Source organism: Pseudorca crassidens, chromosome 7, assembly GCF_039906515.1.
Source record: "Pseudorca crassidens isolate mPseCra1 chromosome 7, mPseCra1.hap1, whole genome shotgun sequence".
In the NCBI taxonomy this organism is placed as follows: Eukaryota; Metazoa; Chordata; class Mammalia; order Artiodactyla; family Delphinidae; genus Pseudorca; species Pseudorca crassidens.
The window spans coordinates 101,066,572-101,084,991 of NC_090302.1; the positions used below are offsets into that span (position 1 = coordinate 101,066,572).

The 18,420-nt window shown below is 42.7% G+C and overlaps 1 protein-coding gene across 1 annotated transcript in view; it reads right to left on the reverse strand.

The window, feature by feature from the left end:
* The window catches only part of LOC137228130 (tumor necrosis factor receptor superfamily member 10A-like), an 84,523-nt gene that overhangs the window by 49,356 nt on the left and 16,747 nt on the right, over positions 1-18,420 (reverse strand). The gene's annotated exons all lie outside the window — the stretch shown is intronic.

Consider the following 18,420-nt stretch of genomic DNA (forward strand, 5'->3'; position numbering starts at 1 on the left):
CTTTCACACTCAGGACTTCATGTTATCTTGTCTCAGCCCTACTGCTCCTGCAGTCAGGCAAGCTGGAGGAACCCATTTCAGCCTTTCTTCAGGATTTTCCTTCCCTGTAGGTTCCATAAAGCCCTTGGGAAACAGAACTGCTGGAGACTAATTGGCACATTAAACCAAATGGGCCAAGAGGGGGGTCCCCACGTGGGTCAGGCCCTTTCAGCTGTCCCTATACCTCCATCTCTGTGCCTGGCCTATTTTATCTTCATGACTTTCTGAATGTCCTTTGATGATAACAGGGCCCTGATTTTGCAATCCAAGGACACCATCCACATTGGGCAACGCTGCACTTTGGGCCATCAGGCTCAGAGGCATATGTCCAGGTCACTCCAGACTGTCCCATCTCTCTAGTTTGTCAGGACCAAGTAGGTACCAAACCTTCATCCCTCTCCTCAAGTTCCCATCATCTTCTTCTGCTCTCCATCTCATCCTGGAATGTCTGGGTTTGGCCTCTGCTATCTGTAGGCTGTTGCCAAGGACTCCATTGTGCTGTTCTCAAGTCCACGTCCCTCCTCTCCTACTCATGCCAAGGAGGAAGTGGGACACCGGCGGCTCCAGTGAAAATAATTTGTCAGTTGGCACTGGGAGGAAAAGGCTGGCTCTGACACTGTGTGATTTGGTGGTCCTGGGCTCTCTATCCTATAGGAGGTGTGAACATTTGATAATACGATGCAGGTACAAATACTTCGTTAAAAAGCTCCATGGAAGGTTTGTTACAGTACATTTCAGACTTGATGACACAAAATAAAAAGAAAGAGAAAAGAACCCTTATTATGAAACGCTTCTCTATTAAAAGGGAAAATCTATACGAAGGAGACTGGTTCAGAGCGGGGTTGGTGGCTGTCTGGCTATGGTCCTCAGCTGGTGGGACCAAAACACGCTAAATGCATGGATCCGGTGTCCTGGGTTCAATGTGTAGAGGAGAGGAACAGTTGTCAAAGAGCAGACCCTTTACAGTGATTCAGCAGGGAAAGGACGAAGTGCGCCCTCAGGAGTAGAGGAGAAAGAGGAAACCCGAGAAACCACAGACGAGTAATGGAAGACCATAAAACCTGAATATGTACAGCCTAGGAAAAAGGGCAAAGATGACTTGGGATTCAGGAAAGGGGTGGATGAAAATACACTATTGTAGTAATGGATTCAGAACACGTGCTAGAAATACCACGACTTGTCCAATCTCAATATACTATGGGTTTTCAATAAAACTAAATATATATATATATATATATATACACATATATATAAACTATTTAATGAAATTTCATGTAGTGGGCATGTTACATCCAGGCAGTGAAGTGGTGTGCACCTGCTCTATCTTCTTTACTCCCTGGGACTAAGTTTTGGCCTCTCCGATCCTCAGTTTTCTTCTTTAAATGAACATGGTCGTATCTTTCACACTTGCTTTCTGTTTCAGAGTTAGAGCAGAAGTTGCTCCTGGCATAATGGAACATCAGGCTATCAAGAGTTCTAGCAGACTTCTCTGGATCCTGTGCCCACATTTTCAGAGGGATCCTTGATGGCCATTCCATAACATATCTCTTAGCAACTTTCAAATATACAATACAGTATTATTAATTATAGTCTCCATGCTGTACATGACATCTCTAGGACTTATTTACTTTATAACTGGAACTTTATACCTCGTTCTTAAAGGGAGTGTCCTATTTTATCTTCTCCATCATGATGGCATTTACCTTAAGGTTCATTCTTTATTCCATCTCATTCAAAAGATTTCTTCTTTCTTGGAAATATAGTAGCTATTATCTCTCCTACTCACTTGACACAAACATGTATTACCTTCTATTTTATTTTCTGTTTGCAGACTGCATGTATTCTGACCAGACAACTCTGTTACTATAAAATCTTTCTTATTCCACCTCCCTATTTCTTACTTCAGATATCTCTTTTATTTCCACATTGTGTCTTACATATGTTGTCTAACACAGTTTGCTCACTGATCATAGATCTTGATCTTATGGAGACGTAAGCTTGGCCCAATACATTTTTTCTTCACTGGGACTATTTAAGCTTCCCATATGGCTGTGATTTCTTTTTTTAATATTTATTTTTTTATTCACTTACTATTTATTTATTTTTTGACTGTGTCAGGTCTTAGTTGCGGCATGCGGGATCTTCACTGAGGCACGCGGGATCTTTTGTTGCGGTGCTCCGGCTGATTGTTGTGGCACGCGGGCTCTTTGTTGCAGCGCACACATTTTCTCTCTAGTTGTGGCGGCGTGAGGATTTTCTCTTCTCTAGTTGTGGTGCACCGGCTCCAGAGCACGTGGGTTCTGTAGTTTGCAGCACGCAGGCTCTGCAGTTGAGGCACGTGAGCTCAGTAGTTGTGGAGCATGGGCTTAGTTGCCCCATGGCATGTGGGATCTTAGTTCCCTGACCAGGGATCGAATGCTGTTCCCCTGCATTGGAAGGTGGATTCTTTACCACTGGACCATCAGGGAAGTCCCCATGGCTGTTATTTCTAATTATTAAGGTCCTCGATGAAGGTGGCCAGAGTGGTGGGTGGGGCAAATGGGAGGCAGGGGCTAGCTCATTCAAGAACAAGGCAGAATCATCAACTCCCTCTCAGTGTCTTTTCTCTCATCCACTTCCTTCCTCTGGTTCCTCTTTTAGGCCATTTATATTTAATATATGCAAAACCTAACCAAGGAGGTGACTGAGCACTGTAAAACATTGGTAAAGGAAATTGAAGATGATCCAAAGAAATGGAAAGATATCCCACGCTCCTGGATTGGAAGAATTAATACTGGTAAAATGGCCATACTACCCAAAGCAGTCTACAGACTTTAATTTAATGTGATCCCTATCAAATTAGCCGTGACATTTTTCACAGAACTAGAACAAATAATCCTAACATTTATATGGAACCACAAAAGACCCAGAATTGCCAAAGCAATCCTGAGGAAAAAGAACAAAGGTGGAGGCATAACTCACCCAGATTTCAGACAACACTACAACGCTACAGTAAGCAAAAGTGTGGTATTGGCACAAAAACAGACATATAGATCAATGGAACTGAATAGAGAGCTCAGAAGTAAACCCACACACCTACAATCAATTAATCTTTGATAAATGAGGCAAGAATCATACAGTGGAGAAAGGAGAGTCTCTTCAGCAAGTGGTGCTGGGAAAGCTGGAAAGCCTTATGTAAATCAATGGAATTAGAACACTCCCTCACACCATACACAAAAGTAAACTCAAAATTGTTTAAAGACATAAATATAAGACATGACACCATAAAACTCCTAGAAGAGAACATAGGCAAAACATTCTCTGACATAAATCATAGCAATATTTTCTTAGATTAGTCTCCCAAGGCAAAAGAAATAAAAGCAAAAATAAATTGGACCTAATCAAACTTAAAAGCTTTTACACAGCAAAAGAAACCATAACAAAATGAAAAGACAACCTACAGACTGTAAGAAAAAATTTGCAACAATGTGACCGACAAGGGGTTACTTTCCAAAATAGACAAACAGCTCATACAACTCAATATCAAAATAAAGGAACAACCCAATCAAAAAATGGGTAGAAGACCTAAATAGACATTTCTCCAAAGAAGACATACAGGTGACCAACAGGCATATGAAAAGATGCTCCACATTGCTGATTATTAGAGAAACGCAAATCAAAACTACAAAGAGATATCACTTCACACCAGTCCGAATGACAATCATCAAAAAGTCTACAAATCATAAATGCTGGAGAGGGTGTGGAGAAAAGGGAACCCTCCTCTACACTGTTGGTGGGAATGTAAGTTGGTGCAGCCACTATGGAGAACAGTATGGAGGTTCCTTAAAAATCTAAAAATAGAATTACCGTATGACCCAGCAATCCCACTACTGGGCATATACCCAGAGAAAACTATAATTCAAAAAGACACATGCACCCCAATATTCATTGCAGACTATTTACAATAGCTAGGACATGGAAGTAACCTAAATGCCCATTAACAGATGAATGGATAAAGAAGATGTGGTACATATATACAATGGAATATTACTCAGCCATAAAAAGGAATGAAATTGGGTCATTTGTAGACCCAATTTATTAATTTCTACTATTTCTACATGACTTCCACAAATCATGTATTAACGCATATATGTGGAACCTAGAAAAATGGTACAGATGAACTGGTTTGCAAGGCAGAAATAGAGACACAGGTGTAGAGAACAAACGTATGGACACCAAGGGGGGAAAGTGGGGGGCGGGTGGTGGTGGTGGTGGGATGAATTGGGAGATTGGAATTGACATATATACACTAATATATATAAACTAGATAACTAATAACCTGCTGTATAAAAAATAAATAAATAAAATAAAAATCAAAATAAATAAATAACAAATCACGTCCCAGGATTTCTAACCCTCTCCAAGCCTCCTAGAGAGTGTTCAGGCAATGTCTTGTCAGGTGGCTTTTGCTTCATTTCTCTGGGTCACCAAAACCTTTCTCACACTAATGACCATTTTGCTCTACCCTAGTAGTCTAAAGAATTAACCTAAGGAAATAATCATAGATTATAAGAACATTTATGTACAAAAATGTTTCTTGAAGCATTATATAAAATATCAAGCACATTGCAAGAATCCCTATAGGATTCTGGTTGAGTAAATGATAGTGTAATATTAGAGAGTTATTAAAATAATGTAGCAAGATAATTAATGATACACAGCATGATCAAAATATGGCAGGAGGAAAACATGAGAGGATTAAATAGAGTATATATTTTGCGGTTTTAGGAGAAGTTCAAAATTTTTTTTATCATTCTCTTCAAATGGTTCAGCTGAGCATAAGCTAAAATCAGTAACTTGCCTGTAATGAATAGGGTACAACAGAAGTGGCAGTGTGTGACTCCTAAGACTAGATCATTAAAGGCATTGTGGTTTCCTCCTTCCTCTCTCTGGTAGATCACTCTCTCTGGGGCGGCCAACTGCCCTGACATGAGGATATTCAAGCAGTCCTATGGAGCAATCCCTGCAGCAAGTGACTGAGTCCTTCTGCCAAGAGCCAGCAAGCAATGGAGGCTTCTTCAGTAGCCATGTGATGAGCCATCTGGGCAGTAGACCCTCCAGCCCCAGTCGGATAAATGCTTGTAGTTTTAAGCTTCAACATTTTCAGGAGATATGCAGGCAGCAATAGATAACAATTACAGTGTACATGATGCAATGAGGACCGGATACCAATGAATCACTCAACCTCACTCTTCCCTTCCCACCTCTGTCCCTCCCTTCTGTTTATTCATCTATGTCTAATGAAATGCACTAATATGCTGAGGGTGATATATCTAGATAATGGAAAAACAGTGAGATTTCTGTATATATGTATCATTTTAATCTTCCACAGCAAATATGTCTAACTTAAAATATAAATATTGTTTTTAAATGTACAATGCTCTACCCTGTTTATAAGAGAAGCCTTTTTAGTATGATAGAATCTACTTTCATGTAATTATTTCTCCCAACAAACCAAATGCTTGTAAGCAAGCACTACCGTGAAAAATACTAAAATTTTTTAGACCCGAGACAACATTTTTGAAAGGGAAATTCCAGCCAGTTTCCTGAAGAGTCAACTGCTTACCAACATTTACAGTAATCACTGTGATTCAGCAGTAACAGAATGAACTTACTGAATGGTACCATGTATTAAGCATCCAGTATCATGATTTTAGAAAAATAATGACCTAGAAAAGTAATTAGTATGAAACTATTGCCGTTTTAACCATCCCCTGAATGTGCCTTGCTTTGCTTTAGAAAAATAATTTCCAGATTTTCTGCTTTTGCTTATAAGAAGATAAAAATTACGTAAGTGTCCATCTTGAGCAGACTGACCAAGAAATGCAGCTGGCCTAGGTCCCAGCTAGGGTCTGGGGCTTGTGTGAGGTGGGGTGAGAGGGTGGAGCTCTGCAGAGCCTCTGTGATTATCGCTTTATAGGGTAGGGTCACAGAGTTTGAACAAGTTTGGCTTTCGGCCAAAGCACCTTGTGATATTTTTAACTATTAAAAGGAAGTAAAAGAGAATAAAATGTAGTGTTCTGCTGCTACATCCTGTATTTTTAAGCAGGAAATCCCTGATCATGCAGAGTATTTGAACAAACCAGAAAGTTTTTTGGGTTTTTTTTCCCCTCCCATTTCTAGCCAAGAACAAAACAAATTCTTGGAAGAACTAGGTAAGGGGCTGGAGTAGAGGATTAATTGGTGTTAAATCCAGGAGGATTGGAGGAGGCCAGGAAGATGGAAGAGGAGGTGGGGTTGGACTGCAATCAAGAAAATCAGCACCATTCTCCTGCCTAGCGCCCCTCTGAAGTGTAATCCATGGAAATATGTCTTTAATCTGTCCCTCCCACTGCCCCACGAGGACAGGAGGGTGGGTCAGCCTTGCCCGCCGAGCACAGGCACGGTTGGCCCATGCGAGCTGCCCTGTATTATGGAATCGGGCCAGCAGTCCAGCGCACAGGGCACCAGACCCATCCAGTTAGCATGTTTTGGCAAAAGTAGCTGAGGCTCACAGCCCAACAAACACCAGTCGTGCTTCTGATTTCATGCTCACTCCTGAGTGCATTTTCTTTCAAAGGAGAAAGATTGTATAATAAAGATTTTTTTGTTTAAAAATTTTTTGGCATTGTTAATTCTGAACTATGTTGATAATATCATCCCTGACATAGCAACAGAGTTTTTTTTCCCTCACGCCATTGTCTTCAAATCCTCTCACAGAGCCCAGGCACCGATTCTGCACTTTACTCAAGGCCAGTGCCAAGTTCCTTTCAGTGAACAAAATGCCTCCCATGATTCTGTGCGGCTCGAGGAAGAGGAGAGGGACATGAGCTTGGGAACAGCACTGTGGAGTCCATGGCAACAGCCTACAGATATCAGAGGCCCAACCCAGATCTTGGTGGATGAGATGGAGAATAGAGGAAGATGCTGGGAACTGTGAGGAGTGGGATGGGGGCTTGGAAACAGCTTAGTCCTGATAAACTAGAGAGATGGGGCAGTCTAGGGTGACCTGGACATATGTCTGAGCCTGGTGGCAGGAAGCACAGCCTTGCCCCAATGTGGATAGTGACATGGAATTGTGAAATCAGGGCCCTGTTGCCATGGAGAGACATTCAGAGAGTCATGAAAATAAATAATACACAGTTTATTTATCTATAAAATAGTGTTTGAGCTCTGTAATCACATCCAGGCCACATTCTTTCTTGTGTATCTCACTTGCATGCTGTAGTGTATATAGAAGTAGAAGTATAATGGAGTACACGTGAAACCTATGTAATATTATAAACCAGTGTTACTTCAATTCAAAAAAAAGAAAGAAAAATAACTGTCTAACATGTCCAAAATATTCTATAATGTAGAGCTTTAAATTTATAAAATTATAGAGGCCAAAGTTAATTCACAATAGTAAAATACAGTCCTTTGCTTATACATAAAATCGTCTTAGCAATTCAATGGTAAATTGGTCATTACTTAACAAATAATTTTAAATGTCTATGGAAAAAAGTTCCACTTGGGCCCCCAATAAGTCCTGCCATTTCTATGCATTTATATGTGCCATCATTCTGGAAAATCTGAAGCCAATAACAAATTATATTAGATGTTTTTATAAGTACATTGATTTATTCTTTTTTTTTTTTTTTTTTTTGCGGTACGCGGGCCTCTCACTGTTGTGGCCTCTCCCGTTGCGGAGCACAGGCTCCGGACGCGCAGGCTCAGCGGCCGTGGCTCACGGGCCCAGCCGCTCCGCGGCATGTGGGATCTTCCCGGACCGGGGCACGAACCCACGTCCCCCGCATCGGCAGGCGGACTCTCAACCACTGCGCCATCAGGGAAGCCGTTTCTTATTCTTTTAAATAATGGCAGAGTATTTTATTGTTTGAATGAACCACACTTTTACTCTCCCCTGTTCTGGATAGTTGTTTCAACTATATCCTATTTATGTTTTTGCTAATTCCAACAGCATGGTAGTAAATACACTTGTACATATCACACATCCATATAGACTTGTGTATCAGTCTATTACATAACTCCTTAGAAGTGGAATTGTTTCATCAGTGGCATAAATGATTTTAAAATTTTTTAGATAACAACAAACTGTTCTCCAAAAGAAGGCTGGACCATTTTAACTCACATCAAGAGTCCACAAGTGTGCCTGTTTCCCCGCACCCTTGCCACACTGAACTTTACTTCTCTGCTTATCTAAAGTAAATATGGGGCACCACAGTGCTGTGGTTTTGATTCCTTGGTGCCAGTAGAGATTTTCAAGGATCCAGGAGATTTCTGAGACTGGGAGTGGGTGGCCAGGAGACCGCAGGTTAGGCAGCAGGGGAGGGGACAGGGGGACAGCGGTCCCAGCTCTGCACTTGAATGCTGTCACCCAGGGCCAGTTACTGCCCCCAGCCCTGCCTGGCATGAGATGAGGCCCATGTCTTTGGGCTCTTGGAAGGATGACATGAGATGAGCTGCAGAGCTGAGCTTGGTCCTCACCCAGGCCCCTGTTCTGCACATGTGATGGGGCCCCATTTCTGTTGTAGGTCTTCTACCCCAGGTTTCTCTCTCTTTCAAAGTGGGAACTGTGAGGTTCAGAGGCTCAGTCAGGCCACAGGAGTCTTGGGACTGCAGCTGGAGACTGCAGGCCTGCTCTGCTCCTTCCAGCTCTGGGACCCTGTGTACCCCTGCTTCCTGCTGTAAAACGGGAGGAAGTGAACGTCTGCAGGGCCCTCTGAAGCTGCTGAGAGCTGTGTGGGCGCTATGTGAGGCTGTGTGGGAGGACGAATCCCATCCTCAGGGCTGGTGTCGGTCACGCTGGTGCTGGGAGGGCCACAGGGTACGTGGTCTCCCACCCCCCAGCCCCGCAGTGGCTGCCACCTGCATGTATTGGCACTGTGCTGTGGGCTCCCTGGGGTGGGGCAGGAGCTTCTGAATCACAGGGTGGAGTGCTGCGCTGGGGGCATCCTGGAGGAACTCAGAGGAGCCCAGCGTCAGATGGTGTCGGGGATGGCAGTGCAGGGCCTCAGGCCTGGTGAGCCCAAGTGCTCTCAGCTGTCCCTCTGGTGAGCGCCTTGCACAGGTGCAGTCTGAAGGGTAAAGGTATCCATCCATGAGGCTGCACGTGGCTGGTCACCACGGCCCCTGCTAAGAAGGCCTCAGTCCCTGTCCTTGGACCACTTCCCCTCAGCCAGGGATGGAGAGAAGCATGGCTCCAACCTTCTGTGTCAGGGCTGGAGGAGTAGGGCCAGTGACATGCACGGAGCATGTGCCGTTGGGCAGCTGTATCCTGCACTCAACCAGGGATTGGGCATCCGTTATTCAGTGTAATTTTCCTAACAACTCAGGGAGATAGGGATGGTTTTTAACCTGTGTTTAATATAGAGAAAATGAGATTCAGAAGGAATACATGTCTGGCCTGACCATCTTTTTGTTTGTTTGTTTGTTTTTGTTTTTGTTTCTGTTTTTTGCGGTACGCGGGCCTCTCACTGCTGTGGCCTCTCCCGTTGCGGAGCACAGGCTCCGGACGCACAGGCTCAGCGGCCATGGCACGGGCCCAGCCGCTCCGTGACATGTGGGATCCTCCCGGACCGGGGCACGAACCCGTGTCCCCTGCATCGGCAGGCGGACTCTCAACCACTGCGCCACCAGGGAAGCCCATGACCATCTTTATAATAGCAGGTATATTTTGCCCTGGGAATAGCATCTCCTGCCAGTTCCTCTTCAGGTATATGTGAGAAGGGGGGAAAGGAAGAAAGGGTCAACGTTGTACTTAACACCCCAGTGTGCTAACACTTTAGACAACCATGTTGGACATTTAGGGGAGGTGAGCTAATTCCAGTTTACAGATGAGAAACTATAGCTCAGAGAGGAAAAGTGTACTGGGTCTGAAGTCTCTAGAGAGGAACTGAGAGGGAGAGGGGGAAAATAGGGATGTTTATTTTTAAAAGTAAAATATAAAGACAATTTCAGTGTTAAGCTAGAAGAACTTCATTACCAAGTCATTGGAGTTCAGTTAAGTATTAAGGGTTAGTCAGTAGTTAACCACTGATATCTAGGCAGCACCCCTATTATGCAGTCTGTCCACTCTGGTTAATGGCAGCATGAACAGTGCCAGCCCCGGGCAAGCCTCGATCCTTGTCAGCCTGCTGGTTTCCAGCGGTCTCTTCTCAGCCGGGGGTGGGTCCCTCCCGCGCGTGCACAGATGAGCACTCACCCACACACTGGATGGGCCCCTCTGCACGTCTCCAGAGCTCTCTCTGGGCAGCTTTTCTTCTCCAGTTCTCGCCCTGCATTCAGCCTCCTGGAACTCCTCTCACTCCCTTAAGAGGCCATGGGGTCTCTGTCGGGTCCCTTCCTGAGCTTCAGCCTGGAAACTGTCCTTAGGCAGGATGCTGAGGCCAACCCTAGGCTCACCTCCTTTGTGTCCTGGGGAGGGTGCTGTTATTCACCCACCAAGTATTGGGTTGGCCAAAAAGTTCATTTGGTTAATGAACATGTTGTTCAATAAAGTTCTCGGTGAAAATGAAACAATGTGTCTCATTTTTACTTAAAACTGAACGAACTTTTTGGTCAACCCAATACTTGAAGAGCTCTTCATTCTCGGAAAGTCTGGGCCCTGGGGGAAGCAAACAAACGACTCCATGTTTCCCTGCTCCTGGGAGCTCACCGTCTGTGGAGGAAGTGAGACCAGGGACCTAAATAACCAAAAGAAAATGGCCTGAGATCCCATCACCCTCGCCTCGCCCCACCTCCAGAGAGCCTGTGATGTGATTCCTCTATAGATTTCCTCTGACAGAGGTGAGGCCCTGGGTTGTGATATTACTATTGGAGGATGTGGTTTTTTTGTTTTTTTTTTAAATTAAAATCAGCTTTCTGAGTAATGATTACACTAAAGAGAGCTTGTACTGAAATACAGCTTTTACCACGGGCCACGGTCTTTATACACATAGACACTCGTTGAATTCTCACAAAAGCCCTGCTGGGTAAGATCTCTGATTATCCTTGTCCGATGAGCAATGTGAGATGAAGATAGGTAGACGTGGCCTGCTGGAGGTCCCCCAGCTCTTTGGTGGAGGGGCAGGTAGGTGAGCAACCCCAAGGCTGGGAACTGGGTTCCCTGCTGACCACTCTCCAGGTGAACATTTGGTCTCTGAGGCGTGCAGTCAGGCAGCACAGGGCCACCACTGGAGGATCCCTGAGAGGTCATTTAGTCCCTTCCTTTCCTCTCCAACCTCATATTTACCCTTATTCACATTTACCCTTATTTACCTGAATAAGGGTAAATGTGAGGTTGGAGAGGAAAGGAAGTGACTTCCCAGGATCGTGCAGCTGTTTAGTGTCTGGCCCTGGATGAGAAGCCTGACGCCTGGATTCTCACCCTGTGGTCTTTTTACACAGTTAAAAAGAAGTCATAAACCTCAGAGTCAGATCTCAAGCCACAGGAAGACCCTGAGGACAGATCTGAAGCTGATGTCAGTTTACCAAATTACAGCTTAATTTAAGATAAGCAAGGCAGTTTTAAGGGTTGTATGCTCTAGAGGGGATAAAGGAGATTGCTTGAGTTGACTCTTGATCCAACAAACCGAGCTAGAGTGAGGATCAAATTTGGTTCTAGAAGAGTCTAAAGCATGCATTGCTTTGAGGCAAAAAAAAAAAAAAAAAAGACAAGGAAATTCCCAGCTGACCCTCATCTCTGGGAAGAGCTAGGGTCCATGGAGTCTTATGCCGCCCAAGAACTGGAACACAGGGCCTCCTCTCTTCTCACATTTGGTTCTCTCTCTCTCTCTCTCTCTCTCTCTCTCTCTCTCTCTCTCACACACACACACACACACACACATATCCAACCTTGGATACATCCTGCATCCCTCAAGCAGAGACGGCTGACCTCAAACTAGGAAGCCTCCTCTTCCCTCACTTCACCCCTCCCTCCCATCTCTCTGACCTTGTTCTTATCTGTGATCCTGTCTGTGTGGACTTTCCCCTCCATGTCCACCTGTGTCCCTGCCACCCGTGGCATTGTCACCTCTGCTTTGCAGCCCCTCCAGGCTCTTTTCACCTTGGCGACCTTGGAGGTGGCGGGGGCAGGGGGGGGGGGTGTCTCTGTGTCTCTGCCTCAGCTCCCTGTGGCTGGAACTGTCCTGAGGAAAGGAAAGGCCATGCCTTGTCCCCGATGCCCCACAGGCCCTGCACAGGGCTGCACAGCAGGCTCCAGACGTGCCTCCCCCGAACGTACATGGGTTCTTAGATGCCTGCACTAACGCTAGTACGATGTTCTTGTCCTGTTCTAGAGGGTATTTACGTGGGTGGTGGGAAATATGACCGATGGTTTCGAGACAGGAAGGGGGCAGGGCACAGCCTTTAAAAGAATGACATAGCCCGAGGGCACAACATAAACTGATTAGAACCAAATAGGTCCAAGATGGCGGACGAGTCCAGTAGGCCTTGAGCCTCAATATACTCTCATTGTAAGACATCAGCACGCTCAATGACACACCCACAGGCGCCATGACAGTTCCAAGGCCGACCATAAAGGTCAAAAAGTGGGCAGTGGCCCAATTCCGAGAAATCCGCACCCCTTCCCCCAAATAGCTGGAATATTCCTCACACGTATCAGCCTATGAAATTACCCACCCCTGTAAAAACGGACAACCCCATACCCTGGTGCCGCTCTTGCCTTCCGAGATGGCCCATACTCTGTCTGTGGAATAAACCTTCTTTCTCATTACTACGGCTCACTCTTTTTTTTTTTTTTTTTTTGCGGTACGCGGGCCTCTCACTGTTGTGGCCTCTCCCGTTGCGGAGCACAGGCTCCGGACGCGCAGGCCCAGCGGCCATGGCTCACGGACCCAGCCGCTCCGCGGCATGTGGGATCTTCCCGGACCGGGGCACGAACCCCTGTTCCCTGCATCGACAGGCGGACTCTCAACCACTGCGCCACCAGGGAAGCCCACGGCTCACTCTTGAATTCTTCCCTGCTTGAAGCCAAGAACCCACACTTGGCGGCCGTCCCAGGGACTCGCCTGAGACCTGGGATGTGACCATCCTCTCGCGCCCCACATTCTGTCTCCTGCAACAATTTGGCAACAGAACAGAGGCAAGTGAATGTCATGCTGAGGGACTGCCCCGGTTATAGGCTCCCAGAGCCAGTTTTCACTGTGTGGGCCCTGATCAAACCAGCACTAAGATAATTGTTGATAAAGACAAAATTGTTTTCTCAGTGGATGGTGGACTAGATGTGTGAACTCAGACTTGGCCCGAGCAGTATTTGGCCTGTGTCCTCATGGTTAGGTTGCACCAGTGAGAAAGAGGAAAGTGGAGGCAGACATGGATCTGAGAGAGATGGTCACTATAACACTGGAGGTGATAAGATACGTTTCATAAGAGAGAGAAGGATTTCCTAACCTGAGAGCTGGCTGAGTCATTATCAAAATCAGAGAGTAGGGAGTAAAGGACTTTAAGATTTAGGTGTATGCATGTGTTTGGAGTCAGTTTATCATTTTCCTTCTCTCTGAAGATCTTAATATTTCTTGCAATACAATTCTATTGGCAAAAAATTCCCTCAATTTTTGTTTGTCCCAGAATGTCTCTAGTTCTCTTTCACTTTTGAAGGATAATTTTATGGGGTACAGAATTCTAGTTTGGTGGGGTTTTTTTCTGAGCACATTAATCATTTCACTCCACTCTCTTTTTGCTTGCATGGGTTCTTAGATGTCAGCTGTAATTCTTATCTTCTCTCCCCTACAGGTAAGGTTTTTTTTTTTCTCCTCTGGTTTTTTCCAGGATTTTTTCTTTAACTTTGATTTTCTGTAGTTTAAATATGATATATCTAGGTATAGTTTTTGTCATTTATCCTGTTTGGTAGACTCCGAGCTTCTGCATCTGTGGCTTGGTGTCTGACAATAATTTGGGAAAATCATCATTCATTATAGTCTCAAATATTTCTTCTGTTCCTTGCTCTCTTTCTTCTCTTCCTGGTATTACCACTATGTTTATGTTATAGTTTTTAGTTATCCCACTGTTCTTGGATAGTCTCTCCTGGGTTTTGTTTTGTTTTGTTTTTTTCAGTCCTTTTCTCTTTGCTTTTTAGTTTGGGGGTTTCTACTGAGGTAACCTGAAGCTCAGAGATTATTTCCTCAGCCATGTCCAGTCTACTAATAAGTCCACCGAAGGCATTCTTCATTTTTGTTAAAGTGTTTTTTGTCTCTGGCATTTCTTTTGGGGTCCTTCTTAGAATTTCCATCTCTTGGTTTACACTGACCATCTGTTCTTTTGCACTGTGTACCTTTTTTTTTTAATTTATGAATTTTATTTTATTTATTTTTTATACAGCAGATTCTTATTAGTCATCCATTTTATACATATCAATGTATATATGTCAATCCCAATCTCCCAATTCATCCCACCACCCCCACCCCCACAGCCACTTTCCCCTCTTGGTGTCCATATGTTTGTTCTCTACATCTGTGTCTCTATTTGGTTCATCTCTGTCTCTCATGGTTCATCTGTACCATTTTCTAGGTTCCACATATACGTGTTAATATATGATGTTTGTTTTTCTCATTCTGACTTACTTCACTCTGTGTGACAGTCTCTAGATCCATCCACGTCTCTACAAATGACCCAATTTTGTTCCTTTTTTTATTTTTATTTTTTTAAGTAATCTGTAAAACTTTATTCAACGACATTAAGAAGTCCTAAGTTATACATAAAATATCAGTTGTGGATATAGACAAAATATAAGTTTTTAAGGCCATGGAGGTAGAGATTTTCCTCATCCATTCACTGAGTAGATATCTGTATTCTTTCACAATGCAAAGATGAGTAAGGTTACTTTACTTAGTAACACGCAATATACTGAAGGTATAAATTATGGTTTGAAGAGAACAGTATTTTCTTTTCCTTTTTTTTGAATTTTATTTTATTTATATTTATATACAGCAGGTTCTTATTAGTTATCCATTTTATACATATTAGTGTATATATGTCAATCCCAATCTCCCAATTCATCACACCACCCCCACACCCCCCCCCCCGCCACTTTCCCCCTTGGTGTCCATACATTTATTCTCTACATCTGTGTCTCTATTTCTGCTCTGCAAACCAGTTCATCTGTACCATTTTTCTAGGTTCCACATATATGCATTAATATACAGTATTTGTTTTTCTCTTTCTGACTTACTTCACTCTGTATGACAGTCTCTAGATCCATCCACATCTCTACAAATGACCCAATTTCATTCCTTTTTAAGGCTGAGTAATATTCCACATCTTCTTTATCCATTCATCTGTCAATGGGCATTTAGGTTGCTTCCATGACCTGGCTATTGTAAATAGTGCTACAATGAACATTGGGATGCATGTGTCTTTTTGAATTATGGTTTTCTCTGGGAATATGCCCAGTAGTGGGATTGCTGGGTCATATGATAATTCTATTTATAGATTTTTAAGGAACCTCCATACTGTTCTCCATAGTGGCTGTATCAATTCACATTCCCACCAACAGTGCAAGAGGGTTCCCTTTTCTCCACACCCTCTCCAGCATTTGTTGTTTGTAGATTTTCGGATGATGCCCATTCTAACTGGTGTGAGGTGATACCTCACTGTAGTTTTGATTTGCATTTCTCTAATAACTAGTGATGTTGAGCAGCTTTTCATGTGCTTCCTGGCCATCTGTATGTCCTCTTTGGGGAAATGTCTCTTTAGGTCTTCTGCCCATTTTTGGATTGGGTTGTGTGTTTTTTTTTAATATTGAGCTGCATGAGCTGTTTATATATTTTGGAGATTAATCCTTTGTCTGTTGATTCGTTTGCAAATATTTTCTCCCATTCTGAGGGTTGTCTTCTCGTCTTGTTTATGGTTTCCTTTGCTGTGCAAAACCTTTGAAGTTTCATTAGGTCCCTTTTGTTTATTTTTGTTTTTATTTCCATTACTCTAGGAGGTGGATCAAAAAAGATCTTGCTGTGATTTATGTCAAAGAGTGTTCTTCCTATGTTTTCCTCTAAGAGTTTTATAGTGTCTGGTCTTACATTTAGGTCTCTAATCCATTTTGAGTTTATTTTTGTGTATGGTGTTAGGGAGTGTTCTAATTTCATCCTTTTACATGTAGCTGTCCAGTTTTCCCAGCACCACTTATTGAAGAGACTGTCTTTTCTCCATTGTATATCCTTGCCTCCTTTGTCATAGGTTAGTTGACCATAGGTGTGTGGGTTTACCTCTGGGCTTTCTATCCAGTTCTATTGATCTATATTTCTCTTTTTGTGCCAATACCATATTGTCTTGATTACTGTAGCTTTGTAGTATAGTCTGAAGTCAGGGAGTGTCATTCCTCCAGCTCCGTTTTTTTCCCTCAAGACTGCTTTGGCTATTCAGGGTCTTCTGTGTCTCCATACAAATTTTAAGATTTTTTGTTCAAGTTCTGTAAAAAATGCCACTGGTTATTTGATACGGATTGCATTGAATCTGTAGATTGCTTTGTGTAGTATAGACATTTTCACAATATTGATTCTTCCACCCAAGAACATGGTATATCTCTCCATCTCTCTGTGTCATCTTTGATTTCTTTCATCAGTGTCTTATAGTTTTCTGCATACAGGTCTTTTACTTCCTTAGGTAGGTTTATTCCTAGGTATTTTATTCTTTCTGTTGCAGTGGTGAATGCGATTGTTTCCTAATTTCTCTTTCTAATCTTTCGTTGTTAGTGTATAGGAATGCAAGACATTTCTGTGCATTAATTTTGTATCCTGCAACTTTACCAAATTCATAGATTAGTCTAGTTATTTTCTGGTGGCATCTTTAAGATTCTCTATGTATAGTATCATGTCATCTGCAAACAGTGACAGTTTTACTTCTTCTTTTCCAATTTGTATTCCTTTATTACTTTTTCTTCTCTGATTTCCATGGCTAGGACTTCCAAAACTATGTTGAATAATAGTGGCTAGAATGGACATCCTTGTCTTGTTCCTGATCTTAGAGGAAATGCTTCCAGTTTTTCACCACTGAGAATGATGTTTGCTGTGGGTTTGTCACATATGGCCTTTATTATGTTGAAGTAGGTTCCCTCTATGCCCACTTTCTGGAGAGTTTTTATCATAAATGGGTGTTGAATTTTGTCAAAAGTTTTTTCTTCATCTATTGAGATGATCATATGGGTTTTTTTCTTCCATTTGTTAATATGGTGTATCACATTGATTGATTCGCATATATTGAAGAATCCTTGCATCCCTGGGATGAATCCCACTTGATCATGGTGTATGATCCTTTTAATGTGTTGTTGGATTGTGTTTGCTAGTATTTTGTTGAGGAGTTTTGCATCTATATTCATCAGTGATATAGGTCTGTAATTTATGTTTTTTGTAGCATCTTTGTCTGGTTTTGGTATCAGGGTGATGGTGGCCTCATAGAATGAGTTTGGGAGTGTTCCTTCCTCTACAATTTTTGGGAAGAGTTTGAGAAGCATGGGTGTTAGCTCTTCTCTAAATGTTTGATAGAATTCACCTGTGAAGCCATCTGGGCCTGGACTTTTGTTTGTTGGAAGACTTTTAATCACAGTTTCAACTTCATTACTTGTGATTGGTCTGTTCCTATTTCTTCCTGATTCAGTCTTGGAAGGTTATACCTTTCTAAGAATTTGTCCATTTCTTCCAGGTTGTCTATTTTATTGACATAGAGTTGCTCTTAGGATGCTTTGTATATCTGTGGTGTCTGTTGTAACTTCTTCTTTTTCATTTCTAATTTTATTGATTTGAGTCCTCTCCCTCTTTTTCTTGATGAGTCTGGCTAAAGGTTTATCAATTTTGTTTATCTTCTCAAAGAACCTGCTTTTAATTTTATTGATCTTTGCTATTGTTTTCTTTGTTTCTATTTCATTTACTTCTGCTCTGATCTTTATGATTTCTTTCCTTCTGCTAACTTTGAAGGTTTTTTGTTCTTCTTTCGCCAGTTGCTTTAGGTGTAAGGTTAGATTGTTTATTGGAGATTTTTCTTATTTCTTGAGGTAGGCTTTTATTGCTATAAACTTCCCTGTTAGAACTGCTTTTGCTGCATCCCATAGGTTTTGGATCAACGTGCTTTTGCTGTAATTTATCTCTAGGTATTTTTTTATTTCCTCTTTGATGTCTTCTGTGATCTCTTGGTTATTTACTAATGTATTGTTTAGCCTCCATGTGTTTGTGTTTTTTACGTTTTTTCCCCCTGTAATTGATTTCTAATCTCATAGTGTTGTGGTCGGAAAAGATGCTTGATACGATTTGAATTTTCTTAAATTTATCGAGGCTTGATTTGTGACCCAAGATGTGATCTATCCTGGAGAATGTACCGTGTGCACTTGAGAAGAAAATGTAATCTGATGTTTTTGGATGGAATGTCCTATAAATA